This window comes from Balaenoptera borealis (assembly GCF_965194805.1).
Source record: "Balaenoptera borealis genome assembly, chromosome: 19".
Lineage (NCBI taxonomy): Eukaryota > Metazoa > Chordata > Mammalia > Artiodactyla > Balaenopteridae > Balaenoptera > Balaenoptera borealis.
Window position 1 is genome coordinate 9,099,066 of NC_138878.1, and position 21,873 is coordinate 9,120,938.

General features: G+C 43.8%; 1 protein-coding gene across 1 annotated transcript in view; it reads right to left on the reverse strand.

Moving 5' to 3' along the window:
* VAT1L (vesicle amine transport 1 like) overlaps positions 1 to 21,873 on the reverse strand; it is a 150,550-nt gene that overhangs the window by 45,346 nt on the left and 83,331 nt on the right. The gene's annotated exons all lie outside the window — the stretch shown is intronic.

Here is a 21,873-nt window from a genome sequence, read left to right on the forward strand (position 1 = left end):
CAACGTTAAACAGTGTACTCCTCTGTCATGTATTTTCTTGTCCCCTAATCCTTTCATCCATGCCATTGTTCTAACCACTAAATAGACTTTAAGTCCCTATATAGGAACTTGCTCGCAGCTAGTGGTGTGCTGGTAAATGTTTAACAACCAACTCTGAAAAAAATGTATGCCTATATCTACATATATACGTTTATTATAAACTTTACTGACATCAAGAATGCGTAGTCCCCAGTTTTTAAGTGATAATAAAAATGATTATTTATAAAATAATAATAAAAGTGATAATAAAATATGCAATACTCTTTGTTTATGAAATCCATATAGTTCTATAAGTCCCATAGAACGCTTTCATTGATTTTTGCCCACCTATGGTGGCCTGTCTGTAGCCAACCTGTGGCCACAATTCAGTCATGATTTGACAAATTGAGTTGTACCTTAATCCAATTACTCGCTACCCAATATATTTGTTATTGATCCTGATACGTGATTGATCTCTGATTTGATATTGATCCTGATATGTGATTGATCTCTGATTAATCTCTAAACTATTTCTCACCCTCATACAAACTAGTACTCAGTTGCCTGTAACCTCTCTCTGATTCAGCACTAGACATGACACATTTTAAAAGTTTAATCTGGATTATTCACATTTTCTCCATTCCTTCCTTAAGCTTGGACAATCAACAAAATGATAACTCAAGCTCTGATTACTGTGGTGTCAATACTCGAGCCAGGGCGGATTTTCAAGCTGCACAAGTGATGTCGCTGCAGGCAGTCAGGAAGCAATGCACGCAGCACGTCACTGTGCAGTGCTCTCCCTGTACAGATAAAATAAACGTAAATAACCCCGAGAGCACTGACAATCGAATGTAGTAAAATAATTAAGAAGTGATGAGTTTTAAGTATTTATTACCTTGGTCTACAATAGAATTTTTTAAATTGTAAGTTTATATACTTCAATATTTCATATAATAGTTTCGCTGATTGACCGGCTCACAGAATTCCTGAACATTTAACAATAGGCTCTTGTGAGCTGGTGGGAGCCAGCCCCAGCACACCACTGCAACTGTTTTGTAATTCAGATTGTCGAGTGTGGTCTGGGTGGCAGTCAAAGCTCTCTGAATACTTGCTGTGTGAGTGAGTGGCTTTAGCTTTCTAAAGGACAGATGACCAAAGAGCTTGAGAAAATGAGGCCACCATCAGACATTTCCTCAGTAAATGTTGCTGAACTGCTCAGGGCACCAAGCCAGAGGAGGGGAGGGTCTGATCCCTGGGCTGATAGTGGGGAGAAGGGTCAAGTAGTGGAAGCTGCCCATCACCTCTTGGTTCCTTCCTTCTTATAACCAAGTATCTTGGCTGATTAGCAGTGGATTCCCCTATTTTCTTCTCAACAGAGACACCGAGCTAACCAGAGGTATTGTATGTCTGAGACTGAGGTTATGTTTCTCACTGTCAGTTAATAAACTGGCATTCTGGTTTGGACATCGGTCTTATTGGGTGGGTCAGGCTGGGTTAGACACTGGCTGGCCATTGCAAACCAGTTCTGGGGTCCTGTCCCATCGGCTGATAGTAAACGTGCACATGTAATAGTTACAAGCAAGGCTTTGGAGTCAGACTGTTTGGGTTCAGATGCCAACGATTAGCGATGTGCCCCCGGGAAAGTTACTCAATTTCTCTAAGACTGTTTCATCATCTATATCGTGGGGACAGTCATTGCACCTTATAATCTTGTAAGGATTCAATGTGAAATTGCACGTAAAGCTCTTTGCACAATGTCTTGCAGATAGTATGTACTCAAATAATGTAAAATGATGATAATAATAGCAGTAAGAGCCTAACAACTTTGGGAAATAGAAGTTCAACTAGTATTAATGAGGTTTCTTTAATGCAGGACTCCTAAAAGTCCTTAGGATCTCAGAATGCTTAGGGTATTCCTAAGAAGTGATACTGCATGCTCAATTTCCAAAACCACTAGTATTTGCGTTTGTGAAACACTCCCTGAGATGCCCATGTTTAACTGTTTCTGGAAATCTTTGAAATGTCCCTTCAAGAGAAAAGAGCAGCTGCTGTCCCCAGCTTTTCATTTTCCCTTTCCTTGAAGCAGAATTCCTATTCATGCCTACATCTCAGGGAGATGCAGGGAGATGAGTGGAGATTTAGGGACCCTCATTTTTCCTGTGGGAAGAATTCGTATGTTTGCGAAGAATATTCCAACTCAAACTGAATTTCACCTTAATGGTCCTTCTTGGTTTCCAAAAGACATCGGAAGAGGAATCTCCTAGGTCTGCCCTCTCCAGCAGTTGGATTGTTGACATATTCTTCATGTGGTTTCCAGTTGTATTCTTCCAAGAGCCTGAGGTGTTCCTGTAGGTGCCGCCCTCAGGAGGAAGGAGGGGAGGGTGAGCGGAGTCCTGGGCTGATGGGCAGAAGCAGCATGCAGGCACGGAAAGATGCAGAGTCCCAGTGATGTGGGTTCAAACCCATCTCCTCCACTGCACAAGCAGATGTGTAATCTTAGGCAAGACGCTGACTCTTTCTAAGCCTTTGTCTCCTGAACTGCCAAAGCTGGACTGGTTGTGAGTAGATTGCATGAGAAAATACAGGTAGAGTGCCCAATACTTAGTAGCTCAAGAAGTCTTTACAATTCTTTCTCGAAGAGAAGCGAGAAAAAGAAGCGCAGAAGGAGGTAAGGATTGGAGGTAATAGACAATTTCAGAATGAACTGTCATCACCTAATTTTTAAAAAAGACTCTCTAAAAAGAAGTGATTGTCTTAGTTTTCATGTCTTACTGTGTGACCTTGGGCAAGTTACTTTACTCCTCTGTCCCAGTTTGTAGTATAGGCTCAAAGTGTGTTCATCATCATCATTATTATATATTATTATTATTTTTTTAATGCTTATTTTATTTATTTTTTGGCTGCATTGGGTCTTGTGGCATGCAGGGTCTTCTTTGAGGTGTGCGGGATCTTTCACTGCAGCGTGGGCTCCTTGTTGTGGCACGCAGGCTTCTCTCTAGTTGTGGTGTGTGGATTTTCTCTCTCTAGTTGTGGTGCATGGGGTCCAGAGTGCGTGGCTCTGTAGTTTGCGGCAGGCGGGCTCTCTCATTGAGGTGTGCGAGCTCAGTAGCTGTGGCGCACGGGCTTAGTTGCCCTGCGGCATGTGGGATCTTAGTTCCCCGACCAGGGATCGAACCCACGTCCCCTGCATTGGAAGGCGGATTCTTTACCACTGGAACACCAGGAAGTCCCTATTATTATTATTATTATTATTATTAACATCCTTTGCCCAGCTCCTCCTGTTTGCCCTTTATTCTCTCTGAGCTCTACTTTCCTTTCCATCTTTTAAGCCATTAAAAGAGCATCACTGTCAGAAGATGAACGCCCTCCCTCCGGCAGGTTCTGCAAGTGCTCTTGGCTTTTTCCGAGCTCCAACAGCTCCTATTATCTGGGCCTTCACTTGGAAATTAATCACGGAGAGACTTATGATGGCTCTTCTATAGTTGTCTGAGCTCTTATCCCAATCTTTCATTGCAGCTTTATGCTTTTATTACCATTCTCTCTACACAGGCACTAAGCAATGATTCAAGGCCCACACTCTAATCATTGATGGTGAGAATCACAGCTTTCCATAGACCTAAACTGCCCAGCTTGGGGCAAATACACTACTCAGCACTACTCAGCACTCTTCCTCAAGGGAGAGAAGAGAAGAGGGGTTAGGATTAATGAAGTTTCAGGCCCTGGGCTGGTAAATCCAATGCTAGGAGTATCAGCTAAACACAATGTCTGCCCCTGCCTCTGGGAAGCTTAGGGTTTGGTGGGGAATCTGGACAATAAAAAGACAACGTAGGTTCACGTGGATGAATGGCCCAGGGTGAGGGACAGCGCCCCCACCTCTCCAGGGGACCGCAGGACCAGCAGCCGTGGGGCTGATAGGGTCTTGGTGCTCCGGCCGGGTGTCAGGCCTGAGCCTCTGAGGTGGGAGAGCCGAGTTCAGGACATTGGTCCACCAGAGACCTCCCATCAGCCCCACGTAATATCAAATGGCAAAAGCTCTCCCAGAGATCTCCATCTCAACGCTAAGACCCAGCTCCACTCAACGACCAGCAAGCTACAGTGCTGGACACCCTATGCCAAACAACTAGCAAGACAGGAACACAACCCCACCCATTAGCAGAGACACTGCCTAAAATCATAATAAGGTCACAGACACCCAAAAACACACCACCGGACATGGTCCTGCCCACCAGAAAGACACGATCCAGCCTCATCCACCAGAACACAGGCACTAGTCCCCTCCACCAGGAAGCCTACACAAGCCACTGAACCAACCTTACCCACTGGGGCTGACACCAAAAACAATGGGAACTACGAACCTGCAGCCTGCGAAGAGGAGACTCCAAACACAGTAAGTTAAGGAAAATGAGAAGACAGAGAAATACACAGTAGATGAAGGAGCAAGGTAAAAAACCCACCAGACCAAACAAATGAAGAGGAAATAGTCTGTCTACCTGAAAAAGAATTTAGAGTAATGATAGTAAAGGTGATCCAAAATCTTGGAAATAGAATGGAGAAAATACAAGAAACATTTAACAGGTACCTAGAAGAACTAAAGAGCAAACAAACAATGATGAACAACACAGTAAATGAAATAAAAAATTCTCTAGAAGGAATCAATAGCAGAATAACTGAGGCAGAAGAACGGATAGGTGACCTGGAAGATAAAATAGTGGAAATAACTACTGCAGAGCAGAATAAAGATAAAAGAATGAAAAGAACTGAGGACAGTCTCAGAGACCTCTGGGACAACATTAAACGCACCAACATTCGAATTATAGGGGTCCCAGGAGAAGAAGAGAAAAAAAAAAAGGGACTGAGAAAATATTCGAAGAGATTATGGTTGAAAACTTCCCTAATATGAGAAAGAAAATAGTCAAGTCCAGGAAGCGCAGAGAGTCCCATACAGGATAAATCCAAGGAGAAACACACCAAGACACATATTAATCAGACTATCAAAAATTAGATACAAAGAAAAAATATTAAAAGCAGCAAGAGAAAAGCAACAAATAACATACAAGGGAATCCCCATAAGGTTAACAGCTGATCTTTAAGCAGAAACTCTGCAAGCCAGAAAGGAGTGGCAGGACATATTTAAAGTGATGAAAGGGAAAATCCTACAACCAAGATTACTCTACCCAGCAAGGATCTCATTCAGATTTGACAGAGGAATTAAAACATTTACAGACAAGCAAAAGCTAAGAGAATTCACCACCACCAAACCAGCTTTACAACAAATGCTAAAGGAACTTCTCTAGGCAGGAAACACAAGAGAAGGAAAAGACCTACAATAACAAACCCAAAACACTTAAGAAAATGGTAATAGGAACATACATATCGATAATTACCTTAAATGTAAATGGATTAAATTCTCCAACCAAAAGACATAGACTGGCTGAATGGATACAAAAACAAGACCCCTATATATGCTGTCTACAAGAGACCCACTTCAGACCCAGGGACACACACAGACTGAAAGTGAGGGGATGGAAAAAGATATTCCATGCAAATGGAAATCAAAAGAAAGCTGGAGTAGCAATTCTCATATCAGACAAAATAGACTTTAAAATAAAGACTATTACAAGAGACAAAGAAGGACACTACAGAATGATCAAGGGATCAATCCAAGAAGAAGATATAACAATTGTAAATATTTATGCACCCAACATAGGAGCACCTCAATACATAAGGCAAATGCTAACAGCCATAAAAGGGGAAATCGACAGTAACACAATCATAGTAGGGGACTTTAGCACCCCACTTTCACCAATGAACAGATCATCCAAAATGAAAATAAATAAGGAAACACAAGCTTTAAATGATACATTAAACAGGATGGACTTAATTGATATTTATAGGACATTCCATCCAAAAACAACAGAGTACACTTTCTTCTCAAGCACTCATGGAACATTCTCCAGGATTGATCATATCTTGGGTCACAAATCAAGCCTTGGTAAATTTAAGAAAATTGAAATCCTATCAAGTATCTTTTCCAACCATAACACTATGAGACTAGATATCAATTACAGGAAAAAAATCTGTAAAAAATACAAACACATGGAGGCTAAACAATACACTACTAAATAACCAAGAGATCTCTGAAGAAATCAAAGAGGAAATAAAAAAATACCTAGAAACAAATGACAATGAAAACACGACGACGCAAAACCTATGGGATGCAGCAAAAGCAGTTCTAAGAGGGAAGTTTATAGCAATACAATCCTACCTCAAGAAACAAGAAACATCTCAAATAAACAATCTAACCTTACACCTACAGCAATTAGAGAAAGAACAAAAACCCCCAAAGTTAGCAGAAGGAAAGAAATCATAAAGATCAGATCAGAAATAAATGAAAAAGAAATGAAGGAAACGATAGCAAAGATGAATAAAACTAAAAGCTGGTTCTTTGAGAAGATAAACAAAATTGATAAACCATTAGCCAGACTCATCAAGAAAAAAAGGGAGAAGACTCACATCAATAGAATTGGAAATGAAAAAGGAGAAATAATAACTGACACTGCAGAAATACAAAGGATCATGAGAGATTACTACAAGCAACTATATGCCAATAAAATGGACAACCTGGAAGAAATGGACAAATTCTTAGAAAAGCACAACCTTCCGAGACTGAACCAGAAAGAAATAGAAAAATATAAACAGACCAATCACAAGAACTGAAATTGAAACTGTGATTAAAAATCTTCCAACAAACAAAAGCCCAGGACCAGACGGCTTCACAGGTGAATTCTGTCAAACATTTAGAGAAGAGCTAACACCTATCCTTCTCAAACTCTTCCAAAATATAGCAGAGGGAGGAACACTCCCAAACTCATTCTACAAGGCCACCATCACCCTGATACCAAACCAGACAAAGATGTCACAAAAAAAGAAAACTACAGGCCAATATCACTGATGAACACAATATCACAATATCACTGATGAACACATCACAGTATCACTGATGACTTTTGCATAGATGCAAAAGTCCTCAACAAAATACTAGCAAACAGAATCCAACAGCATATTAAAAGGATCATACACCATGATCAAGTGGCGTTTATCCCAGGAATGCAAGGATTCTTCAATATATGCAAATCAATCAATGTGATATACCATATTAAAATATTGAAGGATAAAAACCATATGATTATCTCAATAGATGCAGAAAAAACTTTCAACAATATTCAACACCCATTTATGATAAAAACCCTCCGGAAAGTAGGCATAGAGCGAACTTACCTCAACATAATAAAGGCCATATATGACAGTCACACAGCCAACACTGTTCTCAATGGTGAAAAGCTGAAACCATTTCCACTAAGATCAGGAACAAGACAAGGTTGCCCACTCTCTTTACTGTTATTCTACATAGTTTTGAAAGTTTTAGGCACAGCAATCAGAGAAGAAAAAGAAATAAAAGGAATCCAAATCAGAAAAGAAGAAGTAAAGCTGTCACTGTTTGCAGATGACATGATACTATACATAGAGAATCCTACAGATGCTACCGGAAAACTACTAGAGCTAATCAATGAATTTGGTAAAGTAGCAGGATACAAAATTAATGCACAGAAATTTCTTGCATTCCTATACACTAATGATGAAAAATCTGAAAGAGAAATTAAGGAAACACTCCCATTTCCCATTGCAACAGAAAGAATAAAATACCTAGGAATAAACCTACCTAAGGAGACAAAATACCTGTATGCAGAAAACTATAAGACACTGATGAAAGAAATTGAAGATGATACAAACAGATGGAGAGATATACCACGTTCTTGGATTGGAAGAATCAACATTGTGAAAACGACTATACTACCCAAAGCAGCCTACAGATTCAATGTAATCCCTATCAAACTACCAATGGCATTTTTCACAGAACTAGAACAAAAAAATTTCCCAATTTGTATGGAAACACAAAAGACCTGGAATAGCCAAAGCAATGTTGAGAAAGAAAAACAGAACTGGAGGAATCAGGCTCCCAGACTTCAGACTATACTACAAAGCTACAGTAATCAAGACAATATGGTACTGGCACAAAAACAGAGATGTACATCAATGGAACAGGATAGAAGGCCCAGAGATAAACCCATGCACAGATGGTCACCTTATCTTTGATAAAGAAGGCAAGAATATACAATGGAGAAAAGACAGCCTCTTCAATAAGTGGTGCTGGGAAAACTGGACAGCTACATGTAAAAGAATGAAATTAGAACACTCCCTAACACCATACACAAAAATAAACTCAAAATGGATTAAAGACCTAAATGTAAGGCCAGACACTATCAAACTCTTAGAGGAAAACATAGGCAGAACACTCTATGACATAAATCACAGCAAGATCCTTTTTGAGCCACCTCCTAGAGAAATGGAAATAAAAACAAAAATAAACAAATGGGATCTAATGAAACTTAAAAGCTTTTGCACAGCAAAGGAAACCATAAACAAGACGAAAAGACAACCTTCAGAAAGGGAGAAAATATTTGCAAACGAAGCAACTGACAGAGGATTAATCTCCAATACTTACAAGCAGCTCATTCAGCTCAATATCCAAAAAAAAAAAAACAACCCAATCCAAAAATGGGCAGAAGAACTAAATAGACATTTCTCCAGAGAAGATATACAGATTGCCAACAAACACATGAAAGGATGCTCAACATCACTAATCTTCAGTGAAATGCAAATCAAAACTACAATGAGGCATCACCTCACAGCAGTCAGAATGGCCATCATCAAAAAATCTACAAACAATAAATGCTGGAGAGGATGTGGAGAAAAGGGAATCCTCCTGCACTGTTGGTGGGAATGTAAATTGTTACAGCCACTATGGAGAAAAGTATGGAGGTTCCTTAAAAAACTAAAAATATAACTACTATATGACCCAGCAATCCCACTACTGGGCTGTACCCTGAGAAAACCATCATTCGAAAAGAGTTGTGTACCACAATGTTCATTGCAGCTCTATTTACAATAGCCAGGACATGGAAGCAACCTAAGTGTCCATCAACAGATGAACGGATGAAGAAGATGTGGTACATATATACAGTGGAATATTACTCAGCCATAAAAAGAAACAAAATTGAGTTATTTGTAATGAGGTGGATGGACCTAGAGTCTGTCATACAGAGTGAAGTAAGTCAGAAAGAGGAAAACAAATACCGTATGCTAACACATATATATGGAATCAAAAAAAAAATGGTTCTGCAGAACCTAAGGGCAGGACAGGAATAAAGATGCAGATGTAGAGAATGGACTTGAGGACATGGGGAGGTGGAAGGGTAAGCTGGGATGAAGTGAGACAGTGGCATGGACATATATACACTACCAAATGTAAAATAGATAGCTAGTGAGAAGCAGCCGCATAGCACAGGGAGATCAGCTCGGTGCTTTGTGACCACCTAGAGGGGTGGGATAGGGAGGATGGGAGGGAGACGCAAGAGGGAGGGGATATGGGGATATATGTATATGTATGGCTGATTCACTTTGTTATACAGCAGAAACTAACACAACATTGTAAAGCAATTATACTCCAAAAAAGATGTTAAAAACAAAAAACAAAACAAAAGACAATGTATCTCAGTGTTGGAAGCACAGGAGGGACGTGAGCTGGGGGTGGATGTCCAAGTAAGGAGAGCTTAACAGAGGCCTAAAGAACAAGGCAGAAATGGATCTAAGGCCTGGCGTTGCTGAGGGAGGGAGCTGCTGCCTGGATATTGACTTTTTAAAAATATTTATGTATTTATTTATTTTTATTTTTTTAAATTGAAGCATAGTTACTTGACAATGTTGTGTTAGTTTCAGGTGTACAGCACAGTGATTCAGTTATACTATACATATATATATGTCTATATATCTTCTTTTTCAGATTCTTTTCCCTTGTAGGGTATTACAAAATATTGTGCATAATTCCCTGCGCTATACAGTAGGTCCTTGTTGGTTGGATATTGATTTTTTTATACCGTCTCATAGTAAATATTCTGAAATGTTCTGAGATGGTTTCCCCCAGTTGTACTGCACGAGCTGGGCAAGCTGACACGGAGCCAGGGTTTCTCCACACAGGAGACCAGCAAAAATGAGCGCTCTGCCTGATGGTTCCTGAGGGAATCCACCCTCCAAGCAGTATCCTATTATTGGCCAACCCCGGGAACTTGGCCCCAGGAGACATGTCCCAGAAAATGTATCTCTGACAGCTGATGGTGTGTGTCTCTTCCCAACTGTGCACTCATGATGGTAACTTGATACTGGTCCTGATGGAGAGTATTTACAACACAGAAATTGGCAAATGCTACCCATCAGGGCGTTCTTTGCCAAGGCCAGTTGTTAAACCTTTCCCAGCCCGCCACTGTGTGTACCTCCACTTGGGGAGCTTTCTGTGCTACCTGTTGCAGGCCCTACCACTTTCCAGGTCTCTATACCTCATTTCGCTAAAGAAACTTTACACCCGTTGGATTGGCCCCCTCTTGCACAGCACTTGAAATCTTCTGGGTCCCCTTCATTCTCTAGCTACTGCTGCTGGGCCCTGTACCATGCAGGCGTTGACTACCGCGCATGTGCCTTGGGCCCTGCCTGTACCTGGGCTTCACCCTGCGGTGTCCTTGATGCGTGAGCGGGGGAGCCCATCCTCGTGCATGCACAGCTTGATGCACTGGGGACTTGGTACCTGTGGGGCCACCTGGACGAATGGGGAGTGAAAGTCAATGACAATGCGTCCTTCTCTGGTTTCCCAGGAAGACGGTTCTGAGATGCATTTCCCAAGTCTCTCCAAGAATCGAGCCTTCTACCTGTGTCTTCTCCTGCAGTCCATTGACAGCCAGTCTGACTAAGGCAGGTAAGGAGATGAAGGCTCCGAGAGAGTCAGTGACTTGCCTAAGATCACGCATCTTGGTGGTGGAGGAGGTGGGACGTGAACGCACATCGCAGGGCCAGTGTGTCTTTCCGTGCCCGTGTGTTGCCTCTGCCTGTCAAGCCAGTCTTGCCAGCTCACCCTCCCTTTCCTCCTCCTAAGAGTGGTTCCCATGGGAACACCTCAGGTTCTTGGAATTAAACAGTTGGAAAGCACTCATCGTAGCACTAGCTGCGTCTGATAACAATCCTTTCTTCATGTCCTGAGTGCTCTCCATCTCTTTTACTTTTCCCCCTGGGATCATTTCTCACATAAATTCTTGCACCCAAGCCTATATCCCAGGCTCTGCTTTGAAGGGATCTCAGCCCAAGACATCCTCAGAGTCTGTTGACATCTGTCCGTCACTCACATGACTCTCCTCTTCAGATAACAATAACAAGCAGGAAGTGGCCTCGTGATGGGGAAGCAGGTTAAGTGTGACCGACCTCCTCTTTGAAGGAAGTCTTGCCTGGTTCCCCTCAGACCTGGTCATGCTTTGCCCCTATGGGAACTGCACTGCACTGGAATTGATGGGTTTATACATCAGACCTCTCTCCCTCCCGACTCTGGAAAATGAGACAGTGGGACATTATTTTCTTCATCTTACAACATCCTCTAGCACAGAGTAGGTATCAATAAACTTTTTGAAGAGTGAATGCAGAGAGCATTTTTTTCCAAAGGTTTACAGTTTAGCACAACTGGGAAAAATCATTCTTTCAGCACTCATTGTTGGTAGAAGATGGGGAAGGACATTCCTGATGTGAGCCAAGGCCATCCAAAAACCAGAGCGATGGCGAGAAGAAACTCAAACAACAGACAAGGAAAAGTAAAAAATTAAACCTGTAGCAAATAAGTAAATATTAAGCCTGAACCTCCTAAAGCAAATAAAATGCTCGGAATGTAAGTGAGAGAAGCACAGAAGCCACTGCTTTTGACCAAATTTTATGACTATTTTTTAAAAGGCATGTTTCTTAACACTGCAGGTCTGTGATAAGTTTATAAACACTTGAGAGGAAGTACAAACATAGGTGATGAAAGTTACAGCGAGTGAGTCACGTTTGCAGCGCGTAGAGGATGATCCTGTCACACAGCAAACCTAAACTGCAGCTAATGATATAAACAGAGGATAATGATGTGGGGAGGCCTGCCTGCCTGGAAACAAGAAGGAAGTCAACTTGTGGATAAATAATAAAGCAGCAGAGGACACTGAAAAATGGCAGCCAAGTGGAAGCCCGGAGCAGAAAAACAATACAAAAATGGATCCAGGCACAGACGTAGAGAATGGACTTGAGGACACGGGGAGGGGGAAGGGTAAGCTGGGACGAAGTGAGAGAGTGGCATGGACTTATATATACTACCAAATGTAAAACAGATAGCTAGTGGGAAGCAGCCACATAGCACAGGGAGATCAGCTTGGTGCTTTGTGACCACCTAGAGGGTTGGAATAGGGAGGGTGGGAGGGAGGTGCAAGAGGGAGGGGATATGGGGATATATATATATGTATGGCTGATTCACTTTGTTATACAGCAGAAACTAACACACCATTGTAAAGCAATTATACTCCAATAAAGATGTTTAAAAAAAAAAAAAAAAGGATCCAGGGACTTCCCTGGTGGGGCAGTGGTTAAGAATCCGCCTGCCAATGCAGGGGACACAGGTTCAATCCCTGGTCCGGGAAGATCCCACATGTCATAGAGCAACTAAGCCCGTGTGCCACAACTACTGAACCTGTGCTCTAGAGTCCACACACTGCAACTACTGAGCCCACACACTGCAACTACTGAAGCCCGCATGCCTAGAGCCCATGCTCCACAATAAGAGAAGCCACCGCAATGAGAAGCCCTCGCACCACAACGAAGAGTAGCCCCCTCTCGCTGCAAGTAGAGAAAGCCTGCGTGCAGCAACGAAGACCCAGAGCAGCCAAAGATAATAAAATTTAAAAAAATATGGATCCAAACAGAAAAACGATCGCAGTGGGTGTGGCAGGGACTATTCCATATTTGCTCTCAGAAGCATCCTCCAAGGAAGAGCTGAAGAAACCATGTCAAATTTTTAAACACAGAAAATGAAGTTAGAATCTTGGCCAAAACGAAGGACAGTGAGCAAAACTTCAGGCGCCTCCTTTTAGCTCTTACTTCTTCTGTCCTGATCCTGCCTTAGGTTTTTTCTTCTCTAAAGTCAATGAAGATCTGCCAACACATTGAACACTCCCTTTCTTTTTTTAACCATCAGGAAATTATTGTACTTCAAAATTTAGAGCACCCAAGCATTCAGCTGTCTTACAAGTTGCTAACAAGAGGCGGACAAGTAAAGCCCACAGCTGTGATGAGGAGGGCGTGGTTTATAAGGGTCTTTCACAACCACAGGACCACTCGAGCAGAGTTGAATTCCTGCCATTTGCCATCAGTATTTCTTATGATTGTGCTGCCCATTAATGAGCTTGCAACACGGTATTTTAATTGTCTGTTTACATGTCTGCCACCAGCTGGTGTGCTCCTTGAGAGTACTTTGCTTTTCTGTCCCTCCAGGGCCTAGCTCTGGGCTTGGTAAATAGTAGGTGCTCAATAAATGCAAGCTGGTTTTGAAAAACTATTATGTGCAACTACATAGAAATTGAAAAAAAAAAGTTAAATAAAAAACAGGTCAAGGAAAGTATCCATAGGCAGCCCAAACACTATTGGAAGCACACTTCTTTACCCCCAGTTTTTATATTAGTTAGAAAGAAAAGAAAAGAAGGAATGAGCTAAGTCTCTCTAGGGAATTTAGGGAGTGTTATGAACTGAATGTTTGTGTCCCTGCAAAATTCCTGTGTTGAAGCCCTAACCCCACAATGTTCCAAAGCAAACACTTCCTCCATTTTGTTGTGGTTCCACATCCCTCCTTAAACAACCATCATAATATACTCCTAACGTGCTCACACAGGCTCAGGAGCCAATCTGGGCCACTTACAGCTGTCAGGGGTGGAGGGGGAGAAGATGTATAGGAATAAAGCCGGGAATGGTGTACCTTAAGACAATAACAGTAGTTCTGTTTAGGGTGGCACAATTATGGGTGATCTTTATTTTTTTTTTCTGTTTTCTAAATTTATATTGTGGTCATGTGATATTTATATCATTTAATCTTTTACTTGTAAGAAAAAATTATGCTGGGGAAATAGGCAAAACAAACACATAAGCACAGCAGACACACAAACACACACATGTATACAAACACACACACCTATTCATACATACACGCAAAGACACATATATTCACAGGCACACGTACAAACACACATACTCACAAACACACATGAGCTCCAGAATAAGAAACCTTGCTTGGATTCCTGGTTCTACCTCCTTGTACAAATTACCTTGCTCAGTCCCTCTTTTTAAAAATCTGTATAATGGGCATAACACCTGACCTGCCTGTCTCTGTGGGTTTACTGTGGGGCTCAATTCCTACAAGGCAAGTAAAATGCTGTGCCGATGGGGGGTGGGTGCAGCTCACCTCTACACCTCCCACCACAGCCTTGGATACAGTGACTTGGATGGTAAAGATGATCGTTTGGAACATGTTCACTTGCCAAGAATAAAAGTGCAATGAAAATAGCCCAACTAGCTCATAATTTGTAGCCACTGTGGCCGGCAGAGAGGGAGGAGGTGAGACTCAAGTACTGGCCTGGGAGTCAAGGGAATTTGTGCTGCCCTTTAAGTCCCATGTCTTGGAGAAGGATCAGCTCTCCTCACCTGAGTAAAACCCACCCCAGAGGGCTGAGGTGAGCATCTGACAGCTGAGGCTGTCAGCTGACTCACCACGGCCCCATCTTCACCCAAGTGCTGTTTGACAATGCGTGTGAGTGTGCCAGGGAGTGATGAAAGTGACACGCATTGGGGAAGAGACAGGGAAAGGAAGAAACAAACGAAAATTGTATTAAGTGCCCACTCTGAGACATTTGTACACAGCACACGGTTTATAGCTGACACGTGGTTGCCCCAGACTTTAACATGGAAGGAAGAGCAAGGGTCATCGCCCCATTTTACAGAGGCAGAAAACTAAGGCTTGTGATTCAGAGTCACCTGTCTGCACTCACAGAAGTTAGGGACAGAGGCACCGGGGTTTCGAACACCAGTCTTCCCTCCTGACCCAGGATGCCTCCAATCAGGGTGATGGGGCAAGCAGGGTGTAGGGCCTGGGACAGTCATCGCCGTTCCTGGAGGGGCTGAGACTTGGTTACGAGCTCAGCTTTAGGAGAGAGCCAGCCGGAGAGTCAAGGTTCGGCTCCACCACTTCTTGGCTATGTGACCTCGTCCACAAAGCCACTTAGCCCTCTCTCCAAGCCTCAGTCTCCCCATCTGTAAAATGGGGAAATAATGGCTCCTGACAGGACGGCTATGAATCTAGAGGAGCCAGTGCCCGTGAAGTGCTCAGGACAGCGCCTGGCTCAGTGTAAACAGCAACCTTCAGCTGCCACTACTACTTTGTCACTTGTCCAGGACCTGCAGCTGCTCATTTAGAGTTTATTAAATGACTAACCAGAGCACGGCACTTTCCTGGCAGCGCCTCCCCAAACCAGCTGACAGTTTATAGAAATCCGAGATGAGATGGGCGGAGGCTCAGAGGATCCGAACAGCAGCATGTATTTATCGTTTGTGCTGCTCCAAGCTTCTGTTCCATGAAGCAGCTCCTACTGACGCCTTCAGGAAGGAAGGAAAGTGTAAGACCCCAGTTAGCCTGCCTGCCTGCATCACACAGCGGCAAATCAGGGAGGAAATGTGTCCTGGGGGCATCAACCTGCCAGAGGATAGAAAGACAGGGCCCACCCCTCCCACCCCTCAGAGTGATGACAGAGGCTGACTTTTACTATGGGCCCGGCTGTGCCCGCCCCCCGCATTGCCCCTGACATTTTCACAACGACCCATAGAGGAGGCACTGCTGTTATCCCATCTCACAGATGGAGAAAGAAGAGAAGAAGCAAAGTACCTTTCCCAAGGACTCACAGCTATAACTGGAGGGCTTGAATGATTCCGGAGGCTGCCCTTTGAAGCCCTATGGGAAATCGTGTCCCTGCAGCCCCTTATAGCTCACAAAATATTTTCCCTTTTGATCTTATCTGACTCGCCATTTGTTATGGACTGAATCGTGTCCTGTCCTCTCCCACCCCCTGCGAATTCATATATTGAAGTCCTAACCCCCAGAACCTCAGAATGTGACCTTGTTTGGAAATAGGGTCATTGAAGTTAGTTGAGTTCACACTGGAGCAGGATGGGCCTTCATCCAATATGACTGATGTCCTTAGAGGAAGGGGAAATTTGGAGACAGACAGACAGACACACACACACACACACACACACACACACAACACCATGTGAAAACGGAGGCAGAGAGAGACAGTGATGCTTCTGTGAGCCAAGGATTGCTGAAGACGGCCAGCAAACCACTGGAAGCTGAGGGAGAGGCCTCGAACAGATTCTCCCTAACAACCCTCAGAAGAAACTAACCCTGTTGACACCTTGATTTCTGACTTCTGGCCTCCGGAGCTGGGAGACAATAAATGTTTGTTGTTTAAAGCCATTCAGTTTGGGATAGTTTGTTATGCCAGCCCTAGGAACAAATATACAACTGTTCCGGGAAATAGGGTCAGTTGCTCCTATTTTATAGGCGAGGAAAAGGAGACTCAGAGAAATGAAGTGTTATAGGCCAAACAGCCAAGAAGTGGGAGGGTTAAGAAACCCAATGTGTTTGCTTCCTGTTCCAAAGCTTATCCCACCTGATTGGAGCTGCTCTAGCCTATTATCATACACCTCATATTGGCAGAGAGCTTTACAGTTTGCAAGGGTTCAACACATATCGGCTCAAGTGATGGCACAATAAACATAAAATGCTTTGCAATAACAGGGAACGTGGTAGTAGCTGCATTTTCAATGGATGAAAGGGGTGCTCCGGAAGGAGGATGGATTCCAGAAGGTGAAAGTGAAGGCAATATCCACAGTGTGTTTCCCTGCTGGGATATGACCTTTATTCATGTGTTCTCTGATTTAAATTATGTTCTCCTATTCAAATGATCTTGGCTTGCAGAAGAGTTATTTATCCCTCTGCTCTGGCCTAGCGAATAGGCCAGAATCTGTGATGAACACATCAGGACAGATACCTCAGAAAATATTTGAAAACAGTCCTTCTGATGCCACCGTGCAAATAAGACAAAAAGTGATTCCTCCAACACCTAGGCAGGCAAACAGAAGCAAACAGACATGTCCATTTCCAGCCTTTGGAAGCAGCAGAATCTCATCTGGGTCGTGTAAAAACACAGCCAAGAGCAGTCTGCACTGACCCTGTCCCTGGCTCACAAGGAAACCCAGTTCTGTGATGTGTTTTCAGCCAAATGACAGGTGTGAAAGCAAGAGTGATCATTTCCTTTGTAACAGATGTGTATTCAGAGTTGAGCTCCCAGACCTCTTAACAAGGAGCGGAAGTACCTGTCCTGAGGCCCCGGGGACCTTCTGCCCAGAGCATCCTGTGTCCTCCTTGCTTGGTACCTTGCCTAAGGGTCCCTGACCCCAAAGACCTCAACTCCGTGGCGGCCACATTTGCAATGCGCTGTAAGAGCCGCTTGCCAGTTCATACTATCCAGTCAGCTTTGGGTTCAGCACCTTTTAGTTCCTCCGAACTGATGAAAGGTACAATTATCTTCTCCATTTTCACAGGTAACTGTCAGTGAACATGTCAGTGAGGGTGGCAAACCCTTGGGACCTGAAAGCAGGGGTTCCTAACCAGGGGTGGGCGTCACGGCAAGACTGGGGGATGTCGGGGATGTTACGGCAGAAGAGTCAACACCGTCCCTACGTCTCGGCAGGTGGGCAGGAATTTTGCAGGAGGACAAGGACGAGGGAAGGGCATGAGAGGTGGAAATAAGAGCACGGATAAAGGCGAGGAGGCAGCAGACTCAGGTTTCTGAAGAACCACAGTGGTCCAGTGCGGCCGGAGGGATGGGGGCAGTGGGCAATGGGTGGGGGCTTCCACCTACCCCACCTCCTCCCAAGGCCGGCCTTCCTGGCCTCCCCATCACTCTGTGTTCAGCCTCATGCGTGTCTTTTGAGGCTTGGGTGCTCCAACCTCCATCTCTCTCCAGCTTCCAGGCCTTCCCCTGGGATGTGGCGCATGCTTGGGTGGGTCACACCCCCATCCAGCTACCCTTCTCCGGGGCTCACTTCCCACTGGTGTGATTGTCTGGTTGCTCCTTGTTGGATGGACGGCCTATTAATTTCCAATCGCTGCTATGGCAAAGTACCACAGACTTAGTAGCTTAACACATCGCAGATGTGCTCTTACAGTCCTGCAGGTCAGAAGCTTGAAATGGGCCTATCTGGGTTAAAATCAAGGTGTCCACAGGACTGTTTCCTTCTGGAGGCTTCTGCTTCCTTGTCCTTTCCGGCTTCTAGAGACTACCTGCATTCCTTGGCTTGTGGTCCTGCATCACATCACCTTCCCTCTGCTTCCTTTGCCACATCTCCTCTGACCCTAGCTCTCCTGACACTCTTGTAAGGACTCTTGTGATTACATCAGCCCCACCCACATAGTCCAGGGTAATCTCCCCCTCGTAAAATCCTTAATTTAATCACATTTGCAAGGTTCCTTTTGCTATATGAGGTAACATATTCGAAGACTTTGGGGATTAGGATGTGGACACCTTGAGGGGGCTGTTACTCAGCCTGCCGCAGATGAATATGCTGACCCAGAGCTGTGACTCAGTGTGCTTGATCTGTTGGATAGTTAGAGCACGGTGAGCGCTGGCGCATGGCAGGGTTGGGGGCATGACTGAATTGCAGAAAACACGTCAGCAGGGCATGCTGGGAGAATGTGCGTAGAAACTGGGAATGTGTGCGCGAGCCAGGGGTGATTATGTTGAAAGGGGGACATGCAGCAAAAAAAAAAAAAAAAAAAAAAAGGGACATAAAGCAAACATAGTGGTTACTTCTGCAGCCTCAGTTTCCTTATCTGAAAACTGGGAAGATGGACCAGGCTGAATGTGCGGCTTTATAAGGCCATGCAGCTAGAATATTAGTAAGGACTGAGGCCAGCAATCTGACTTCCCAAGCTGTACCTCTTTCCCATCTCCCATGTCCCCTTATCCCAACCTTAAATAGCCCTTCTCTCTCTCTCCCTCTCTCTGTGTGTGTATAATTTATTGAGATACAATTTACGTACCATACAATCCATTCATTTAAAGTGCACAGCACAATGGTTTTTAGTGTATTCACAGAGTTATACAACTGTCATTAATTTTAGAACATTTTTATCTCTCTAAACAGAAATGCCCCCAGCCCTAGGCAACCCCTAACCTACTTTCTAAACAGCCCTTCTTTGGACCCAGCACCCCCTGGCTATTTGCCAGCCCTTTTTTCTGCTCAGTGCCAAATGGGAGGCTTATGCTGGCTGTCAGACTGTCCTACCCACGCATTCTCTTCCTGACCCTCTGCCTTCAGACTTCTGCCCTCATCATTCTACTGAAAGGCTTTCTGAAAGGTCAACAATGACCCCGGGGCCAAATTCAAAGGCTTTGCCGCTCTGTACTTACTGATTTGTCAGCGGTCCCTGACTTTAACGACCTGTCATGGTGGTCCCTTTACCACTGCCCTGCCCGGGACCCCTCACCTTTTGCCTGCTGTGTGAATGGTGGGGGATCCTAGGGTTCTGTCCTCACCCTCTTCCTTCTGCAGTAGAGAAGTTAATGCCCACGGTCTGAATGCCAGCTTCGCCGTGCACCAGCTGTGTGAGCTTGGGCAGCTGACTTCATCTAAGTCCGCTTTCTTTATTTGTATCTCAGGAAGAGTAACAGTACCCACCCCTCGGGGTTATTGTGGGGGCTAAATGAGTTAATTCATAGGAAGAGCTTGCTGGGAGAACTGCTTGGCACATATGAACAGGCCACGCTCAGTGTTTGCTGATATGATTACGTTGCTCCTCCTTTTGTTCAGTTGAGTTTATTCATAGCCATGTTTTCTCAATAACTTCTATGCATCACACTTCCCTGGGGTTCAAATTTCCATTAAATTCAATTATAAGCAGGGGCTTTGGGCAAGTATAGCTTCCCCAAAGCCTCACTTTTGTGACCTGTAAGACGGGGGTAATAGTAGCTGGGTCTTAGGGTTGTTGGAGAGTTTAAGTAAGTTAATACATGCAAAACATTTAGAACAATGCCTGCCATGTAGTAAATCCTCTAGAAATGTCAGTAGCAGCAGTAGTTGTAATTATCCAGCCTTCATCTCTCACCTCCATGTGATGGTGGGTTTGACTTGACCGTGGATATCACTTGCGTGTTCTACCATCATCTTAAACCAAAATCACATCTGACCTCATCAATTTTTTCACGGCAGCTTCTATCACAGCTAACTCAAATCACACTGTTGGCACCCCCAGTCCTGGTTTCCCAGGTCGAAAGACCATTGGTCATCTTGCATCCCCTTTGTCCTTTCTATCCAATTTTCATCCTTTCCAATGACTCACATTTGCTCATTCCCTCCCATTCACTTCCCCCACTTTTGTCTGGGGCTTGCCTACCCAGGTCTGAAAGTCTGCAGCGACCTCTTGCCTGCCCCCAGTCCATCCACCAAACCAAAGTACACATGATACAAAATGCATTGCCCACTTCTGGGTGATGCTTCTAAGTACTCTCCCTACCCCCAACTCTGCCCCTGAAGGAGCTTCTAAATCTTTAAAAAGGGTCTCCGCGAGCCAGTCGCCAACTGCCATAATTAAGTGGGACTTTCCACGGTTTCTCCTCGAGTCTTTGCCTCTTAGTTTTGGTTCGGGTATATGTTTCAGATGCTTGGCTTCATCCTTTCTTTTCAGTCTGGTGTTGGAGGTGAAGCCTGTGGCTTCTTTAAAACTGAAAATCACACCTCCACCCATCCTTCTCTCTTGAGTCATCCCATCCTCCCTGTTTCTATTTCAACATTAATCTGCCTTTTATCCAGTCAACCTCTTGCTGTGTCAGATAAGGGTCCCTATCAAGCTCAGCACCACATTATTTTTCCTTAATTTATTCTTTTAGGCAGACCCATCTCTGTATAGGTTTTGTGATGTCATAGAATGAAAGACACATTATAATTAAGCCACAACTATTAACATGAAAGGAAAAATGTGGGGGACACATAATGAGGGATTGGAGCACTTAAATAAGTGACTGCATTTGGTCAGTGAACTTCACTACAGCCAAGGCAAAGAGAAATATACAAGGAAGGGCATAATTAACGTAATTTACTAAAGGTAATCATGCCAGATTGCTGGGGAGACAAATTTACCTTCAAACAGAAGGATGGCATCATCTCATAGACCAGCTCTAGGATAATTTCTGCAGTGATGGGAACATTCTTCCATCTCTGCATGGTCCAATGTGGCAGCCACTAGCCACATGCAGCTACTGACCACTTGAAATGTGGCTAGTATACCCAAGGAACTGAATTTTTGATTTGACTTAATCTTAATTAAATCTGAATAGCCACATGTGGCTAATGGTACCATAATTGGAGAGTGTAATCACAGACTTTTATGTAAATTATGTTGTAAAGTATCTTTAATAGAATATTTCAAAATTGCCAAGATCTCTCTGCAACCCTGTATCCATTTGCTAGGGCTGCCATAACGAAATACCACAGACTGGAAGACTTAAATAACAGAAATTTATTTTCTCACAGTCCTGGAGGCTAGACGTCCAAGATCAAGGTGTCAGTGAGGTTGGTTTCATTCTGGGGCTCTCTCCTGGGCTTGCAGATGGCCCTCTTTTCACTCTGTCCTCACATGGTCTTTATGCAAACATCCCCGGTGCCTCTTTTTGTCCTAGTCTCTCTTCTTATAAGGACACCAATCAGATTGGATAAGGGTTACCCAAAGGCGTCATTTTAACTTAATTACTTCTTTAAAGGCCCTATCTCTAAATATAGTCAGATTCTGTGGTATTG